This window comes from Stigmatopora argus, chromosome 18 (genome assembly GCF_051989625.1).
Source record: "Stigmatopora argus isolate UIUO_Sarg chromosome 18, RoL_Sarg_1.0, whole genome shotgun sequence".
NCBI classification, from domain to species: Eukaryota; Metazoa; Chordata; class Actinopteri; order Syngnathiformes; family Syngnathidae; genus Stigmatopora; species Stigmatopora argus.
The window spans coordinates 1,306,093-1,326,420 of NC_135404.1; the positions used below are offsets into that span (position 1 = coordinate 1,306,093).

At 41.8% G+C, this 20,328-nt stretch overlaps 1 protein-coding gene across 10 annotated transcripts in view; it reads left to right on the forward strand.

The window, feature by feature from the left end:
• Positions 1–20,328, forward strand: part of LOC144092406 (carbonic anhydrase-related protein 10-like) — a 101,476-nt gene that overhangs the window by 7,118 nt on the left and 74,030 nt on the right. The gene's annotated exons all lie outside the window — the stretch shown is intronic.

The following is a 20,328-nucleotide window of genomic DNA, read 5'->3' on the forward strand; positions in this document are numbered from 1 at the left end:
TCCCTACAGTCAGAGATCCAGACGGATAGGGCATTCTCCACCTTAACGATGATTTTATTTTATTCTTAGTGGTTACCACTCGCTTGGTGTCCTTGGTAAAACATATTGTTGCTGTTTTCCAAATGTTTGCTTCTTTATTCTTGATGTAACATATGGTAGATTCATTTATGATATCTTAGATGATGCAAGACGCTTAGGAGGCATTTTAATCGGTGATTCAAAATCCAAACAATGCTGGATCAGGCCCGGCGTAATCTTTCTGTGAGCGATGCGAAATGTAATCCAAAGAAAAGATGATGTCCTTCTTAGCTGTTTGTATTATTTGGCACGTCATTCTTCTACAATGAAATTTCGCTTCTTCTGCACTGAGGGCCACATTTCAGCGCCAAAGAAGAAGCGGTGTTCTGACTTCTGCCATTTTTCATCTCCTGTCTTCCGCTTGAGAGTTTCAGCGTGATTTTTGACATTTTTATTGACTTCTTTTATACTTACCGTATTATGCTGTTTAATATACCCGGGTATATTAAATGATTTTTGCTTTTGTGAGCCACCCGTTTGTGCGACATTTAATATGCCCCTACCGTTTAATATACCCAGGTATATTAAACGACAACTCAGCTTTTTTTGGCAAGATTTGTATGGTGTTCATGGGGGCATAATTATACATACTTAAGTTCATTAACATTCCAAGTCAGACTTTATTCAGCAGTAAGTAGTTACTAGCACACTTTCGCTTGTTGTTGCTGAAAGTGGTTCGCAGCTTGTGTAGAATGGCGAGCTTTCGTTTGACAGTCAGTTCCGTCCGGTTTTTCCTACTCACTGTGCTGGAAGTAGACGCAATGTCGTCTCTGAAAGCGTCGGTGCTGCTTGTTCTTTCCATATTGAATGAGTGACTTATACCGTATTTACCCAGGTATATTAAATGGGGGGGGTATATTAAACAGCAAAATACGGTAGATTGTACCGTTAAATTAGTAAACTTGGCTAAGGTACCAAAATATCTTGCACTTAAAGTGCAGCCTTTATTTTGTTTACTAAGGTTAATCTACATGACCTACTTAAACCGAATACAAATATAGTCTGCAAAACGTTGATGCACCCCGTCACGTGCGTAGTGGATGGTATCTTCCCGTTTCTGCGCCATTTAATATACCCCTGCCGTTTAATATACCCCTGCCGTTTAATATACCCCTGCCTTTTAATATACCCCTGCCATTTAATATACCCGGGTATATTAAATGGGGGGTTATATTAAACAGCATAATACGGTAATATAAAAAAACACCAACCGATCAACCAATCAATCGGTCAATCATCAATCATCTTCTGTACCGTGCATCCTCGTAAGGTTGTGGGGGTTGCCGGAACCTATCCGAGCAGAATTCAGACGAAAGGCAGACTACAGCCTAGACTGGCCGCCAGTCAGCCGTAGGGCACACAGGGAGACAAACAACCATCCGCACTCACAATCGTACCACCACGAGTGGGAAACGAGCCCGCGCCTGAGGTCAGGCGAGTGAACCCTCTTCACCAGGATTAGGCATTGTAATAGAACCCCGAGTGGGTTTCACCAAAAATTATGGGTGTGGCAAAATAAGTGGAAGGTTTGGCAGACAGCATAATTTTATTGTACGGCTGTAGGTTACAGAAATATACATTTAAGAAACTAGTTTCAATTAGCAAAAAGGAAAAAAAAGAGCAAACCCTACCCGATAAGAAAGAGGACAAAAAACAATTCAAAATAATCAGACGTCTACATTGTTACACTTAGACAATACAAAACTAGACTAACTCATTCACAAAACATAGGGGTACATATAGCAGTTGGCCAGCACGTGAAACACAAAGGGGACATCAAACAGTCCATCAACGCAACATCATGAGACAGACTCTGGAAATAAACCACCAAAAAGAAATACCTAACAGAACTCATTCCCATGAAAGATTCCTAAAATACATGAATTCCTACACTAATAGATGGAGAAGGCATGGCTTGATCAGGGCCATTCCCCCTTACTCCAATTTGTGAAATGGACTCCCCTAATTCCCTTAGGAACAGATAAAATACCTGTGTCCAGTCTAGAGTGTCGTCTGCCTTTTGCCCGGAGACAGCTGGGTTAGGCTCCAGAAACCCCCGCAATCCTTTCGAGGATGGGCGGTATGAAAGATGAATGAATGAATGAATATATACACAAAATCCTCAGCTTTGAATAAGCCTTTGTCTTTTTCCAGTGTGCCATAATCAGCGTTAACATTAATTGGCCTATCATACTGAAGAGAAACATTTCTTACATTCACATGTATTCTTCGGCCCGGTGGAGCGAGTGGATAGCGTGTCGGCCTCACAGCCCTGGGGTCCTGGGTTCAAATCCAGGTCATGTCCATCTGTGTGGAGTTTGCATGTGGGTGCGTGGGTTTCCTCCGGGTACTCTGGTTTCCTCCCACATTACAAAAACATGCATGGTTGGCTGATTGGACACTCTAAATTGCCCCTAGGTGTGTGTGAGCGTGCATGTTTGTCCGTCTCCTTGTGCCCTGCGAACAGCTGGCCACCCATTCAGGGTGTCCCACGCCTCTGGCCCGGAGTCAGCTGGGATAGGCTCCAGCACCCCCGCGACCCAAATGAGGATAAAGCGGTCCAGAAAATGAGATGAGAGACATGTATTCTTTCATTGCTTTAAAATAATGTGTATCTATGTGGTTCTTAGCTATCTTTTGGTTTGGAGACAGAACGTCTGTGGAATTTATGCTTTTACATAACTAATTCAGTTAGCCAAGCAGGCTGGAGACGGAATGGTTGTTCTGTTCCTGGCTATTGTGATGAGCAAGGGTCGTTCACACCTTTTGTTCTCTACTCATCTCCTTGGAACAGGACATGACTTGAGTTACACCCACTTGTTCATTTGCATATAGTCTTAAAAGTGGGCATGCCTTGAGAGCAGGGTCCTCTCTGAGATCCGGAAGCCACTGAAGGGTGGAAGGCGAGGGGGCCCAGACTGGTCTGTATTGTCCAAATGTTCAGTCCATGTGTGTTTTAATTTGTGTTATTGCTATGTTCTGTTTTCACTTTGTGTTATTGTCTATGTTCTGTTTTCACGTTGTGTTATTGTCTTGGAATCAAGTTTGTACCTTGTTCTGTCCACTTAAGAGAATAAAAGAATTTGCAAATAGAAGAAGCTGGCCTAGCTGTTCATTGCAGCACACAGAAAAAAATAGCTCTCTTCTACAATATCCAAAAGGAATTTAATTTCATTTGATAATATTGGAGTGGAGAAATGCACAACACATTATAGTTGCAAACAGGAAGCAAGACCTACTTTATTGAAAAACTCAGCGTCTTTTAAAGCTTGAGCATAGTACAGTGAGAACGTGAAGGACATCTGCCCTCCCTCGTCATCGTTTTGGCAATGTCTGATATCTTTAAGGCCAGCCCGACCACGGCTCATGACCACATGTTGCTATCTGCCACAGTAGGTTATCTAGACTAGTGGGCGCCTCAATATTGCTAACCCTCTTTTCCTGGGTTTGGAATCGTAACTACTACTCTGCTCACAAAAATTAAAGGAAACATTTAAAGAAACACATTACATACATGGATCTCAATATGAAGTTGGATATCCATACAAATAATGTCAAGGCAATCTCTTTGGAAGAAAATGATGCCCATTCTTTTAATGAAAATAATATACATGCCTCAATTGTGTAGATATCCTATAATCAGAGTGAAATGAAGATGTAGCAGGGTTGTCCATTTTTTTTCAAAAACTGAATTTCTGCCACTCAAAATGCTTTTCAGTATTTTGTGTGACCCCACAAGCTTGTATGCATGCTTGAATTGCAATGTCAGGGCATGCTACTAATGAGACGACGTATGGTGTCTTGTGGCATTTCCTACCATGGGGTGAAGCTGCTCTTGCCTGTGTAAAGTACAGGAAGGCAGTCGTAGACGTGCTGGGCAATAAGCACAGGGTCAACTACAGGGTGTCGGGCCCTCAGCCCACCTTCAGGAAGTCTGTTCCTGATTGTTTCAGTAGAGAACTTCACACCAATGGCCTTCTGGAGTGATTCTGTAGGCCACGATCAGTGCTCAGCCTATTCTGCCTTCCACAATAATAATAATAATAATCGGAGTTTCTGCGTGTGATGACAAGTAGGCTTTGTGTTGTGATAATGACGACAGGGCCTATGTCCGATTATTATTATTATTATTATTTTAGTATTACACATCATAACCACTATTTATTTGTTACTCTGTTAGTAGATGCTGAATTACAACCAATACAAATGTTTTTCCAATTGTAATATCCTGTTGTTTTTTTTTCAGAGGGTGGGAACGAATAAATGTGTATTTAGTTTAGTTCTGTGGGAAACGTTGATTTGACATACAAGTAAAACGGTCCCGGAACGTATTAAGCTCGTATCTCAAGGTATGACTATGTTTTCTTTTGGTTAAGTGCATTTAGTCTCTTTTTGATCAAGCTCTCTTCATGTGGTTGGCAGTTAAGGTGGAGTTTGTTGTAAACCCACACATAGACAATCTCAGTCCTGTCCACTTGGTACCTCTACTTATGAATGCTTTTACTTATGAAAATCCTCAATGGGAAACCCTTTGTTCTAAGATACGAAATCCAACTTTAAGTTATAAAACGTCAAACGAAATAAAAAATCCCCTGAAATGTATATACAATTCCTGTATCTGGTATTTTATTTTGAAATTGACCTGGTAGAGTTGTTTTCCTGATTAAGAATCAAGGTGTTAGTTATATTTAATTGAAAGCTTTTATTGTCACTATACAAGCACAGTGGTACCTTAATGCATTCCAGGACTGAGCTTGTATGTCGATGTACTCGTAACTCAAACGAACGTTTCCCATAGAAATGAACTAAAAACAAATTAATTTGTTCCAACCCTCTGAAAAAACACCAAAAACAGGATAATGGATTGGAAAAACATGTTTATTTGTTCTAATTCGCCATCCATTAACAAAGTAACAAATAACGAGTTATTTAATACTACTAACATGTGTTTAATAGTACTAAAATTAGACGGATTTCACAGAGGGGAGAGAGAGAGGGACGGAGAGAGGGGGGAGAGAGTAGGGGGGGAGAGACTTTTTCTTTTCAGACAGGCTTTATCATCATCAAATCATCAAAAGCCTATTGTCATCATACATAGCTGCGTATAACGAAATTGGACAGCAACGCGCTCGGAACATAACATAAACAAATTTAAATGAACTTGATCAATACTTGATAAACTTGATAAACTTGATAATTTGATAAATAATAAATTTAATCTAACCTTGCACTAAACTTAATTCTAATTTTGTTTTAAAATTTTATACCCTTCTCCCGGGTTGGCTCTATTTGCCCCACCTCCACCATGACTTTCAGATGCAACCTATCGAGGGTTGTTTGCTTTTGTCTTCCCTTCAAAATATTCTGAAAATGATGCACACAAATGTCCTCACAATAGGATAACGCACGACTACTTGCCAAATAAAAGTAGTATATACTCCTCTCGTATTAGCGATCGCTCCGCCATTCGCACTGACTAAAGGGAAAAACACTGCAAAAATGCAACGCTCCGCCCAGTTCTCGTAGAGATATTACACGAGGGAGTTGCGAGTTGAGAAATATAGTGCCCATGATGATCTTATGAGCAGCCGCTCGCGTCCTCTGTATGCTCGTATATCAAAATTTGTCTCGTATCTCAAGATAAATATTTGCTCAAAATTTTACTCGTATCTCAAGATGTGTGTGTGTGTGTATATATATATATATATATATATATATATATATATATATATATATATATATGCGTACACATGCGTATATATACTTTATGACGCCATCTTACAAACGTTTGTCAAATTTGGTGTGAAACGGACAATGCTTTTGAAAACCCGAATTTTTCGAAACTTATCGAGGGTGCTTTGACACAAAACCTAGCCTCGAACACTCAAGAAGACAGGCGGCAGTGGCACAGGGAATACCATACCAGGCACAAGTTGCACCGGGACCGCAGCCATCACCTGATATTGGGAGGCTTGTTCAATTCGGTCGTTGACTGCCTTAAAAACCACACTAATGCTAATAATGCAAATAATGCAGTCCACGTTTGTATTTGGCGTGACCCACAGGAAAAGTTTAAAACCCAGCTTAGATTAACCAATTTATGTGAATATGTCAAAAGAGTGAATTTTTGTTGCCACTAGTTGGAGTTGTAGAGTTGTTGTTGTAAATAGCCCCCACCTGTCTGTTCAGGGAAGTATGTTGAACTACAGCTGAGTTATGGCTGTTCAAAACGTGAGTGAAAAAAAATCAAGGGGCTGCCCCTGAGCTAGCTATTTAGCCTCGCCCCCGACCTACAAACTCAAGATAAATGTGACACTAGCCAGTCAGAGCAATGATCTTAATAGTTGAACATAGGAAAAAGCTAATTTGTTGGTAGCTCACCCAGACCAAAGTCTTGAGGTTCCTCACTTCAAGATTTGATTCCAATAGGTCAGGGGTACTCAATTTTTTTTGCTCAAATATCTACGTTGCGCGATCTACAGTTTTTTTTCCGGGCCCTTGACAAAGCTCAGCAGTTATGTATGCTGATGCAGCAGGACCCAAAATAGTGTAGGCAGGTAGTAATCATGCTTGGAATCGCGATGGCACTGTTTCCCAGCTCAGGTGCAATATACCGTAAAACCTCGATTTGAACGGCATGCTGTTCTATTTTTCAAACTTTCCCCCGTAGTGCCGTTCAATTAAAGGTGCCGTTCAATTAGAGGTGCCGTTCAATTAGAGGGTGCCGCTCTATTTTTCGGCTAGCTGGTCAGAATTTAGATGCAGTAAATTTTATGGATGAAAAGAGAAACCAGGTAACATATACATATTTATTTAACAAAAGGCACAAATACAAGGCGATTACTGGTAAGCAATGTTCCCTCTAATTTTTTGTTTGTCTGGGCAGAAAGACAACCTCCCTGAGCACACTGAGTACCAGTGTGAGCAACATCATCATTGCTCGCTATGGGAACACACCAGTATCACATCTGCCATAAGCAGGTGCATGTCTACTACAGATAAATGATTTAGTAATAATAAAATGTAATGATTAATATCTATGAATGGGCGGCCCGGCGGATGAGTGGTTGGCGTGTTGGCCTCACAGCTCTGAGGTCCCGGGTTCAAATCCAGGTCGGTCCACCTGTGTTGAATTTGCATATTCTCCCTGGGCCTGCGTGGTTTTTCTCTGAGTACTCTGAGTACGTTTTCCTCCCACATCCCAAAAATATGCATTGTGGGCTGATTGGACATTCTAAATTGCCCCGAGGTATGGGTGTGAGCGTGCATGGTTGTCCGTCTTCTCGTGCCCTGCGGTCGGCTGGCCACTGTCATATATATACAAAGTATATTTTCACCAACCTATAGCCCCTAGGTATGGGTAAGAGTGTGCATGGCTGTCCTTTGTCTCCTTGTGCCCTGTGATCGGCTGGCCACCGATACAGGGTGTCCCCCGCCCCTGGCCCAAAGTCAGCAGGGATAGGCTCCAGCACCCCCCGCGAGTGATAAAGTGGATAAAGCGGTTCAGAAAATGAATGAAAAAATATCTATGAATAAAACATCTTCATAAATGCCATTAGAATATGCACAAATTCGACTTCAATTTTACCTTATTTTAGTACCAGTGTGAGCAACATCATCATTGCTCGCTATGGGCACACACCAGTATCACATCTGCCATAAGCAGGTGCATGTCTACTACACAGACACGTAACGTAGGGCTCACAGAGAGGAAAACGATCATTCACGCTCAATCATACCGCTAGCTGGAATCGAGAGCAATCAACAATTAATTTTACATGCTGCCACCAGAGGGAATTGAGCCCGCGTCTGCCCGCACCGAAGTCAGGCGAGTGAACCATTACATCATCATGTGGCTCTTAAAGTAAAATGTGTCTAAATTATTTTAATAACATTGTTTCGCTGTTGTACATTGAGTATCAATGAGAGTATGCATTGTGATGTGTTAACGTAAGGCCCCCATTGGTCAATGTAGCGGCACTCAAGGTATTGTCGCGAATAGTATAGGGATTTGCAAACGCTAATCTCCCATTGGTCGGTGTACCAGCGCTCAAAGTAATGTGGTGAACACAGGACAATGTGCCAACACGAGGTTTCTTTGGTTGAATTAGCAGTGCTAGGGTTAGTGTCGGTGCCTCTGTGATGTGCCAACGTGAGGCTCCCATTAGTTGATGTAGCCTAGCTCAAGGTAGTGTCGGTGCCAATGTTCTGTGCCAAAGCTAGGATCCCATTGATCGATGTAGCGGCACTATTTTAATATGCTAGCGCAAGGCTCCCACTGGTCGATGTAGCCGCAATCAAGTTAGTGTCGCGAACACAGGGATGTGCCAACGTGAAGCTCTCATTGGTCGATGTAGCGGCGCTCAAAGTAGTGTTTCCAACAAAGGAATGTGCCAGTGTGAGTCTCCCATTGGTTGATGTAGCAGCGCTGGGGTTAGTGTCGGCGTCACTGTGATATGCCAACGTAGGGCTCCCATTGGTGTGTTTGGGACTCAGCTCTCGCAAGAAGGTTCGACATTTGAGCTTACAGGTTAGCGGAGAGGTACTCATCAAAAGAGACTTGTGTGGAGAAAATGGGTGTAGAAACAATATTCCCTCTAAGATGCGGCCGTGCGCAATTGCGCACTACTCTCATGTTCTCAACGTACAGCAAACATGCAGCGCACTAAATACAATCCAACCTAAAATGTAAAAAAAATAAACATTACATTTTTTCTTTGCCATTTTGCAACACAACTCAGAGAGTGTCAGCCTGTCACTGACAAACGACAACAAAAGGTCATTACGGATAAAACTATGACTAACACTGTGTCCAGCCAATGATATGAGCGGCCACAAAACTGGCATAAGTAGTTTTGCAGACTTCACCCGCCTGATTTTTCGTTAGATCAGCCTTCTGCATCAGTTCCGAAACAGCTTTTTTCTCTCTCTTCTCCCTCTGGATATTTTTCAGCAGATGCTCTGTGTGTATTGTTGAAATGTCTTGCGACATTTGACAGTTTTCCCCCCACAAATCAGGCATACTGGTAGGCCACTCTCATCAGAGGTAAATGCACAAGACACTGCCCAGGCATAATTGAATGTTATATTTTCTTGAGATATTTTTATTTTCTTACATTTCTCCATTCTTGGCCTTGCCAGGGCTCAAAGTCGCGACTAATGCTTTGGCGGGTATACAGGCTTTTGCGAGTCTGACCTTTATTTTGAGCGACCAAAAACAAAATATATTTATTCTAATATGTGAAGATCACAACAATTTTAAAGAACTTACATAAAATACACTTCAATTCAACTGTTACGTCTTTGGCAACGTGGAGTGGACCCAAGTGCAGGGAAGCAAGCAAGGAGTGGAATGATTGCTCAAACAGAACTTTAATAACTTAAACTGGAGGCAAAGAAAATAACAGGACTTGGCGTCGAATAACAAAATCAAACCTGATGGAGGAATTACGAGGGGACTTGGAAATAGGCAATGTGGCGACGTGGAAATGAGACAATCCGACAAATAACAAACAAACCGTGAGGTTCTCATCAAGATATTATTATTATTTCTTTTTTCAAATTGAATAATTTGATATTTCACATTTACAAAGACAGGCATATTAACTTGCTTATGATATTGACCCTAATAATGTGCTTCTGATTCATACAGTATCTCAGAAATACCAATTGTGATAATTTTTCTTAAGAATTTCCCTTCAAAGTAACACATTTGTACTCCCTATTAAAACAAAGAAATGGAGGTGAAAATTGGGAATCAGGGGGTGGCTTATACGCGAGAAATGGTGAAATTAAAAAAATTCAATGCAATTTTCAGGGTGCGGCTTATATGCGAGTAAATACGGTAGACATGCACCTGCTTCTGGCAGGTGTGATACTGGTGTGTGCCAATAGCGAGCACTTATGATGTTGCTCATACTAGTCCTCAGTGTGCTCAGGGAGGTTGTTTGTATGCCCAGACATATGGAAAATTAGAGGGAACATTGTGCAGGAAGTGTTTTTATGTTTCGGGATGTTTGATTTAGTTTGACTTTACATAACTAAGAGTTTCCCATTGAAGCTTTCGTAACCTAAATGTTTCCAGCATTCGTAAGTCGAGATACAACTGTACGTGATTCCATTTTTCATATGTAACTCACACCATGAAGGAAATAGGTCTGTGTTCTCATATGTATGCACACTTATACGCGTCATCACGTGTCACAGTGTTTACAGAAGGATGGCAAGGTCGTGGGCATCACACTTTTGTGGATATGTTCAAAGAATTTATGTTACCTATAAACCCTCTCCCTTTAACTATTGGTTAGTTCCTACATACCTTACTCACAATTTAGTGGAATAGCCCCGAAGTATGGTATTTTTCGGATAATATGTCGCACCTGCAAAAAAATTCACAATGAAAAGGATATAAAACAGGCTAAATTAGAATCTGTAAACATCACAGTTTTCTGATAATTATGGCCTTAAAAACAATTTAACAGGCTATTGCTGGCCAGAAAAAAAATACATACCTCTTGTATGTATATGTTTGCATGTGTGTGTGTGCACTGCTTTTTGTGTTTTATGAGGACATATGTATACAGTCGTAACTCTACTTACGAAATTAATTAGTTCCAGAATGTATTTCTTAAGTTGAAAATTCCAAATTTTGTATGAAAGATGTGAGAAACACAAAAAAGATAAAATCATAAGAAAATATTTTAATTAATGTCTTAAAATGAATAATAAGAATGCAAAATCTATTCGTATTGAAACGCAGGTGAACAAGAAGAAGCCAACGGTAGGCAACAGAGACAGAGAGGACACGAACACATGAACACACATCTAACAAGCATAAAATTAAGAATTCAAACAATAATAACAACATTAATCAACAAGAAACATTAACGTTTTTTGATTTCTTTGGAACTTAATTTTTCACCCAGTTCTCACGACTGCTTCTTACCTGTTTGGGTTCAAGTTGCCCCTCTGCAGTGCTGGTTTACGGAAGTTTTGAGAAAAAGCTATCCAAAGATGACTGTCTGAACGACTTTCAATAATGTTTCTACAATGCAAAAGACAAACATTGTCAAAGTGGGCGATCGCACGACTCGTCAACGAAGATGGAAAATTTGTGAAATTTCTCCAGCATTTCTTTGATTTGTGCTGTTGGATTGCTCGCTGCTTCCTCCTTGGCCGCCTTCTCCATCTATTCCTCCTCTATTGCCGAGTGTTGCATTAACTCCAGCTCCTTCAGCTTCTCCGTTGAAAGTTCGGTTTTGTGCCCCTCGACCAACTCATCAATGTCATCCTTGTATAGAAGAAAAAGTCTCTCCGTCTCGTCGTTCAGTGATAATCTCCTTTTCCATATCACGGAGAGGCCATGGGAAGGAGTAGTAGGTTTTAATGCGTCCTTCTGTTTTAATAGTGTAGCGATTTTGGATGGGTTCCGGCCATATTGCCTTGCAATTTCAGTCAACTGCATGCCACTTTCATATTTTTTCAACACCTTCAGTGTTTCTTCTACGCATAATGGGGCCCGTTTCTTTTTTTCATTCACAAATTTCTTGGGAAGCATAATGATAAAAACAGAAGAAGCTGCTTTAACCATACTTGGAAAAACTCAACAACAACAAAACTGTCAGAACTTCGTGACGACAAACGGCGGTCAAAAAGACATAAGAGAATCTTGAAACATGGAGAGTTGTTGTTGTGAGACAATGAAAGCTCAGTAGAGTGTAGCGAGATTGTAAAGTAAGAAGAAATGCATCTGCGCCAATTCCAAAATAAAATAACGGATATGGAGAATGTATTGACGTTTGGGTAGATTCCGTAACTTAGATCTTGTGTTTGTATTTTGAGGCACTCATTTGCATATAAAAAGCGTTCGTAACCTGAAATTTTCGTACTTAGAGGCATTCGTAAGTAGAGGTACGACTGTACACAGTTGCGTCGTGGGGGCCAGTGGTGGGATTGGGGCCAAAAAGCAGGTTCCCATGAGGGAAATAGTTAAAGTTCGATAATAGGTGTTTTTCATGTGACCGTGAAGTTTTTAGCCATGGCCCAAAAATCCAGACTTTTCATCATCATGGATGTGTCAACGGTGTTCAGTAGCCCCCTCCTACATGTTTTCATCAGCTACTGCCCTAACTGCGACTGCACCGCTCTCACACACCTATTTACATGAACCCACCCACTCCATGGTCCCCATAAATTTCAATTTTTATATCAGTGGAGCCAACTTTTATTTGAATCATCAGAAGACACTTGCAAGCGCTAGTGAACATGCCAGCAAACGAAGATGGAGCAAAAGTAAAACACAAGGTAAGCTAATTTGTATGCTCGGACAATTGAGATTGCTGTTTTTAGCAAATATTGCTCCACACACATTTTTACATATTACTGCCCACTTTCTGGTCCACATAATGTAAGCATTTTTTCAGCAATGTACTACAACAGCTAGAAGGCCATATTTAATTGGACTCATAAGAAGTTGGCAAGTTATAAAAGATGTCAGTTAAAAAGGACAGAAGCTGTTTTTTATGGTTGAACAATTAAAATTGTGTTTGTTACCTAAATATAGCTCCAAGTTAGCACATACTGTATTAGGGCAAACCAATACTTTGTATTTTAATGGTGTTTCAAAATAGTTTTCCTTGTTTCTAACTAAAACGGCTAAATATATTTGTCAATGTGTGCTGGCATTTTTATTGGGTGAAAAATGTGTAGATATGTGGGTAAACTTTAGAAATAAGTCAAACATTTATACAAATATCTATCAGTTGTCAATCAAGTACACCATACGTTTAAACACTCATTGGAATCAGGTAAGATTAGTAAAATAAGTTGTAAAAATAATCTAAAACATATAGGGCCTGTGCAATCTAATGTGTTTGATTGTTTGATATCATATTTTGAATAATCCTACTGAATATAATGAAAAGTTTTTTTTTAAATCTTCAGTTTGAAATGCCAAAGGGTCAACCCCCTTCAGGATGCCATGTCTCATGTTACTTCAAAGACTGACAAGACAGGCAAATTGTGCATCAAATACATTGGCACAGTGAAATGTAAGGTGTGGTCTACTGTGATATGTTGTGATTAAAATAATGACATTACACAAAACTCTCAGCACAAAAGATGTATACTTATTACCAGATAGGGATCAAATGCAAAGCCTGGGCTTACATTGGCTGCAATAAATAGTCTATTATTCAGTAACAATTTGGTGAAATAATATTATGTGTGGCACATTTATTAAAGACTTATTATTAAAGCGCCAGGAATGCAAATACAGATGCATAAAACCGTTTGCTCTACGAGAGTTAGAAACCATTTGGAGATAGGTGATAACTCTTCTGTTTTGTTCAAAAAATGGTTACTTCTTTCTGGAGGACGTGGTGTTTTTGCAAAGGCTGCAATTAGCAGAGGATGATTTGTTGCTGAGAATAGGGGGTCTCTGATAAAAGATTCAGAATAATAGAGGGTGCCGTTCAATCAGAGGTGCCGTTCAATTAGAGGGTGCCGTTCTATTTTTTATTTCTTCCACCAAGGTGCCGTTTTATTAGAGGTGCCGTTCAAATAGAGGCTTTACGGTATATTTAGAGAGAGCGAGGGAGAGGGCAGAAGAGAGAGAGAGAGAGAGAGAGAGAGAGAGAGAGAGAGAGAGAGAGAGATAGAGATAGAGAGAGGAAGAGGAAGAGGGCAAAAGAGAGACAGAGAGAGAGAGATTGATTCTGTCACTTAAGAGAATACTTTCAACATTAACAAACAATATGAATGTGATCAGTCTTATTTGACGAAATTACTATAACCAGGCCAGGTCTGCAACAAAACATTTTCTATGGACTATAAAGCTGGATCCTTATATTTTTATGAGACGTCTGCACAAATTCAAACGTGTACGGCCGATTTTAATTTGAGTGTTTCAATTAGTCCAAACAATGCCAACAGCCGTTGCGACAGTGTGCACCTCTTTAAGGACTACATATTTCAATGGTGATGTTAATATCTTCTCTTCTGCTGACTATTGCAGTGACTGCTCAAAATCAGCATCATTTCCTTGTACATCCTAGGGCAGACACAAAAACAAAAAAAATAGTTGTGTTTGGTAGTAAAAAAAGAGTTGACATTGAAAACAATCATTCACAGCGATAGGTATCCAATCCATTTCGATTAGAAGCAGGTGAAAGTGATCGAGTGATCAATTGCTTTCAGTTTTTGGAGGTGTGCTGGAGAGTGCCTTCAGGGGACTCCCTCGTTCTGCTGGAGGACTTCAATGCTTTCATGGGTAATGACAGTGAGAGCTGGTGGGGAGTGATTGGGAAGAACGCCCCCCCCCCCCCAATCGGAACCCGAGCGGTGTTCTATTGTTGGATTTCTGCACTCGTCGTGGATTGACAATAACGAATACCGTAATACCTTGCCATACGAGTGCCTTGACATACGAGCAATTTGAGATACAAGTACAATTTCAAGGAAATATTTACCTTGAGATACGAGACACATTTTGATATACAGTGGTACCTCGACATACGAGTGCCCCGACATACGAGTAATTTGAGATACTAGTAAAATTTTGAGCAATTATTTATCTTGAGATACGAGACACATTTTGGGATACGAGCAGACAGCGGACGCGAGAGGCTGCTCATAAGAACATCATGGGCACTGTCTCTCTCCCCGCAACTCCCTCGTGTAATGTCTCTGTGGTCGCAACTCCCTCGTGTACTGTCTCTGCAAGCACTGGGCACAGCGTTGCATTTTTTCAGTGTTTTTTTTCTTCCTGTTAGTCAGTGCGAATGGCGTATATACTACTTCTCGTTGGCAAGTGGTCGTGCGTTATCCTATTGTGAGGACATTTGTGTGCATCATTTTTGGAATATTTTGAAGGGAATACAAAAGCAAACAACGCTCGATTTTCCTTTTAGTTGCATTTGAAAGTCAGGATGGAGGCGGGGCAAATAGAGTCAACCCGGCCGGGAGAAGAAAGGTATCAAAATTTAAAACAGAATTAGAATTAAGTTTAGTGTAAAATTAGATTAAATTTATTTTTGTGTGTGTCGTAATCCAAGTTCATTTAAATTTGTTTATGTTACGAGCGCGTTGCCATGCAAAAAGTCCCCCCCCCCTGCGAAATCCGTATAATTTTAGTACTATTAAACACATTTTAGTAATATTAAACCACTAGTTATTTGTTACTTTGTTAATAGATGGCGAATTAGAACAAATAAAAATGTTTCTCCAATCCAATATCCTGTTTTGGGTGTTTTTTCAGAGGGTTGGAACTAATTAATTTGTTTTAGTTCATTTCTCATTTGAGTTACGAGAATATTGACATCCGAGCTCAGTCCCGGAACACATTAAGCTTGTATCTCGAAGTACCACTGTACGAGCATACAGCCAGGTGTGGCCAATGGAAGAGGTTGCTTTTGAGTACAACATAGGCACTGGCTTTCTCGTCGCAACTTCCTCGTGTAAATGCAGTGGCGGGCGGTGCATTTTCTGGTAGCGCCTTCAACGTATCAATTCAACCCTCAAAAACTATTTTATGGCTATAAAACCTCTACTGCAGCTACAGCTGCAACATATAAAAAATAATCAATAAATTAATGCACAAAAATGGGGTAAAATCCACTTCCTAGCAGCATTTCATGATTAAATACAAATACTGGAGCTTTTCAGACATTAAAACCAGGCCAGGGGGTGATTTTCCCGGGAAAAGACAGCGATGAACGTCAATGGCGTACGGGCAAACATTGCCCGAAAATGGGGTAAAATCCAGCCGAAAACAGCATTTATTGATTAAATACAAATACTGGAGCTTTTTAGACATCAGAACCGGGCCCGGAGTATAATTTCCCCGGTAAAAAGACAGCGATGAACGTCGATACGTCCATACGTGCAATGACAAAAAATGCACTAAAATACTAAAATTTGGTAAAATCCACTTCCTACATCATTTATTGATTGAATACAAATACTGGAGCTTTTGAGACATTACAACCAGGTCGGGGGGGTGATTTTTCCCGGGAAAAGACAGCGATGGACGTCAATGGTGAAACGCCAAAAATTAAACTGGGGTAAATTCCACTTCCTAGCAGCATTTTGTGATTAAATACAAACACTGGAGCTTAAATACAAACACTGGAGCTTTACAGATATCAGAACTTGGCCCACAATTGAAATATTATTTAGGAATATAGCCATATTTTACTCACCAAAAATCCTTTTTACACAATATCCATCCTCCTTTCTTTCTTCCTTCTTTCCTATCGCCATCGAAGCTAATGATGAAAGTCGAGCCTGTCCTGTCATATTTCTGGCATAGTCCGTTTGGAAAATGGCTTTAAATCAAAACAACAATATACTTTTTGCTTGTGGAGCTAAGTTAGCACACTGAAAGTGCCGCACACACCATTTTCCCGGCTGTAACAGGCTTGCTAGCTTCAGAGTTGACCACCCTTTCTTAATGATGTCCATTTTTTTCTGCAATAGTCCGTCTGGAAAATAGCTTTGTGAGAGAAATCTGCAACAGAATCCATTTGTTTTTGCCACTGTCGGCCATGTGGGTGGAGTTTGCGATCTCTGGCTGCTTTGGCCCGCCTACTAGCCAATCATAGTTTGTGAAAGCAATGACATGTCCCAGCCAGCAAAATGCTAACGCCTATGAAAAATCATTTTGGGGTTGCCAACTCGAAATCAGTTTGGTTAAAAGCAACAGTCTAGTTTAATGCAGCAGAGCCCGCAAGAACTGATTCTGAAGGCTTTGAGGCAGATCTGATCTGGCAACAAATAATGGCTGAAATGTGATTGGTTAAATGCTTCAATATGAAAACACATCTGGAAGCAGTGCAACCAGGGGGAAAAGCAATGAAAGGAAGCTAACAGAACATTTGGAATAATAAGTATTGATGGACAAAATATAATATGATTCAGATATTTCTTAGGCCAGCAGAGAAGGCCTTGAAGGCCCTGACGGCCCGCCACTGTGTAAATGTCTCTACGAGCACTGGGCGGAGCATTGCATTTTTTCAGTTTTACTTCCCCGTTAGTCAGGCAGAATCGTGTACGCGTGGCGGAGCTGCTCGCCAATACAAGAGTATACTACTTCCCGTTGGCAAGTGGTTGTGCGTTATCCTATTGTGAGGACAGTTGTGTGCATCATTTTCGGGAATTTTGAAGGGAAGACAAAAGCAAACAACCCTCGATAGGTTCCTTTTAAAAACTGCAGCTGAAAGTCCACGTGGAGGCGAGGCAAATAGAGCCAACCCGGGAGAAGAACGGTATAAAAAATGTTTTAAAGGTTAGAATTAAGTTTAGTGTAAGGTTAGATTCAATTTATTTTTGAGTGTGTCTGTATCGTAATCCAAGTTAATTTAAATTTGTTTATGTTATGTTACGAGCGCGTTGCTGTGGAAAAAGTCTCTGTCTTTCCCTCTCTCCCTGCCCGCCACAAAATCCGTCTGATTTTATTACTATTAAACATAATTACAACTAGTTATTTGTTACTGTGTTAATAGCTGGCGAATTAGAACAAATAAAAATGTTTTTCCATTCCAATGTCCTGTTTTTGGGTGTTTTTTTTCAGAGGGTTGGAACAAATTAATTTGTTTTTAATTCATTTCTATGGGAAACATTGATTTGAGATACAAATAAATCGACATACGAGCTCAGTCCCGGAACGCATTAAGGTCGTATCTCAGGGTATCACTGTACCATGTTAGAGAATAAGGGTGTCCATATGTGCACTTGGAACCAGGACACCCTAGACCGCAGTTCGATGATTGACTTTGTGGTCATGTTGTCAGACCTGCGCCCACATGTCTTGGACACTCAGGTAAAGAGAGGGGTGGAGCTGCCAATTGATAACCACCTGGTTGTGAGTTGGCTCCAATGGTGGGGGCGGATGGCCGTGCGGCCCGGGAAACCCAAACTTTGGTGAGGGTCTGCTGGGAACACCTGGTGGAGTCCGCCGTCAGAAGGATTTTCAATTCCCACCTCCGACACTGTCTCTACTGTCCGGGAAGAGGTGGGGGACGTGGAGTCCGAGTGGACCATGTTCCGCGCTTGTATTGCTGAGGTAGGAGACCGCAGTTGCGGCCGCAAGGTGTTGGTGCCTTTCGTGGCCGCAACCCCATAACCCTCTGGCGGTCACCAGCGGCACGGGATGCCGTCACGCTGAAAAATGAGTCCTATCGGGCCTTTTTGGCACACGAGACTCCGGAGGCAGCTGACAGATACCGGGTGGCCAAGCGGCACGCGGCTCTGGCCGTCTCCAAGGCAAAAACCCGGGCAGGGGAGGAGTTTGGTGATGCCATGGAGAACGACTTCCGGGTGTCTTCAAGAAAATGTTGGTCCACCATCTCACGAGGGGAAAGCAGTGTGCCATCCACACAGTGTATGGTGGGGATGGGGCACTCCTGACTTTGACTTGGGATGTTGTGAATCGGTAGGCCGAATACTTTGAAGACCTCCTCAACTCCACCTACATGCCTTCCCATGAGGTAGCAGAGCCGGAGGACGCTGGGGCGGATTCTCTGATCTCTGGGGTTGAAGTCACTGAGGTGGTTTAAAAGCTCCTTAGCTGCAAGGCACCGGTGGTGGATGAGATCCAGCCAGAGTTTCTAAAAGCTCTTGGTTGACACGGCTCTGCAACATCGCGTGGACATCGGGGATAGTGCCCCTGGATTGGACGAATGGGTGATGGTTCCAATTATCGGGGAATCACCCATCTCAGCTTCCCCGGGAAGGTCTATTCCTGAGTACTTGAAAGGAGGCTCCGCCGGGAGGTCAAATCTCAGATTCAGGAGGAGCGGTATGTTTTTCGTCCTGTGGATCAGGTCTACACCCTCAGCAAGGTCCTCCAAGGGGCATGTGAGTTCGTACACCCATTCTACATGTGCTTTGTGGACTTGGAGAAGGCGTTCGACCGTGTCCTCCGGGGAGTCTTGAGGGGCTACTCCGGGAGTATGGGGTTTCGGAACCCCTGATACGCGGGGTCCGGTCCCTTTATGACCAGTGTCAGAGTCTGGTCCACGTAGCCGGCAGTAAGTCGGACCCATTTCCAGTGGGCTTGGACTCCGCCAGCGCTGCCCTATGTCACCGACACCGTTCATCACTTTTATGGACAGAATATCTAGGCGCAGCCGTGGCGTTGAGGGGGTCCGGTTTCTGCTCTCAACTCAAATTATCTCTTCAACACGTTTCCCCTGCTGAGCCAACGTACCTCAGTGAAGTAGAGCACATCCCCATATTCTGACTCCATTTCCTCTAAAAAAGCACAGAACCTTCTGTGCTTTAAGCCCCTGGATCTGATTTGGTTGATGCATTTCACAACGACAGACATCACATTGTCAAACTTCAGGCATCTGCTGCAAAGGGTCTGCTGATGGATAATGCAGTGCAGAGCTATGGCCTCCTCCACACCCTCCTCTTCCAGTTTTTTTTAACAAGTGCTACCAGTCAATTCTTCCTCCCTGTCATTGATGGGGCTCCATCGGTTGTTATTCCAACAAAGCTCTTCCATGGCAAACCGGCATTCTCAATGGCATCACACAGCTGGTGAAATATTTCCTTAGCGGTGATCAGGCCATGCATTGGAATTACTGTGAGTAACTCCTCCATCACTTCAAAATTGTCATCAACACCACGGAAATATATTGCGAGCTGGGCAGTGTCTGTGATGTCTGTGGTTTCATCAAGAGCCATTGAATATACACTGAAACATTGTGCTTTCTCACACAGTTGATCATAAATGTTACTTGAAAGGTCAGAAATGCGCTCTGCCACGGTGTTGGCAGAAAGGCTGATGTGGTTGAACTGACTTTTCTTTTCTGGACAGACAATATGTGCAGCCTGTAATATGCACTTTTTGATAAATTCACCTTCTGTGAATGGCTTTCCTGCTTTAGCAATCAACTCACAAACAGCGTAGCTAGCTTCGACTGCTGCATTACTGTCTTTGGTAGCCTTCTTGAAGAAATCCTGTTGCCTCAGAAGACATGTTTTAAGACTGGCTACCTGGTTGGCTCTCTCATCTCCCTGGTATTTTTCGTACTCCTCAGCATGTCTCCTAGTATAATGACGTTTCAAATTGTATTCATTGTGCACCGCAACTTTTTCAGTGCAAATGAGACACGTCGGGGTGCCCCTGTGCTCAACAAAGAAATATTGCACTCCCCACTTTTCTTGAAACTGTCTGTGCTCATCACCGACCTTTCTCTTCACGGCAGGCTTTGAAAGGGACATCTCTGGGGCTCTGTAATATGT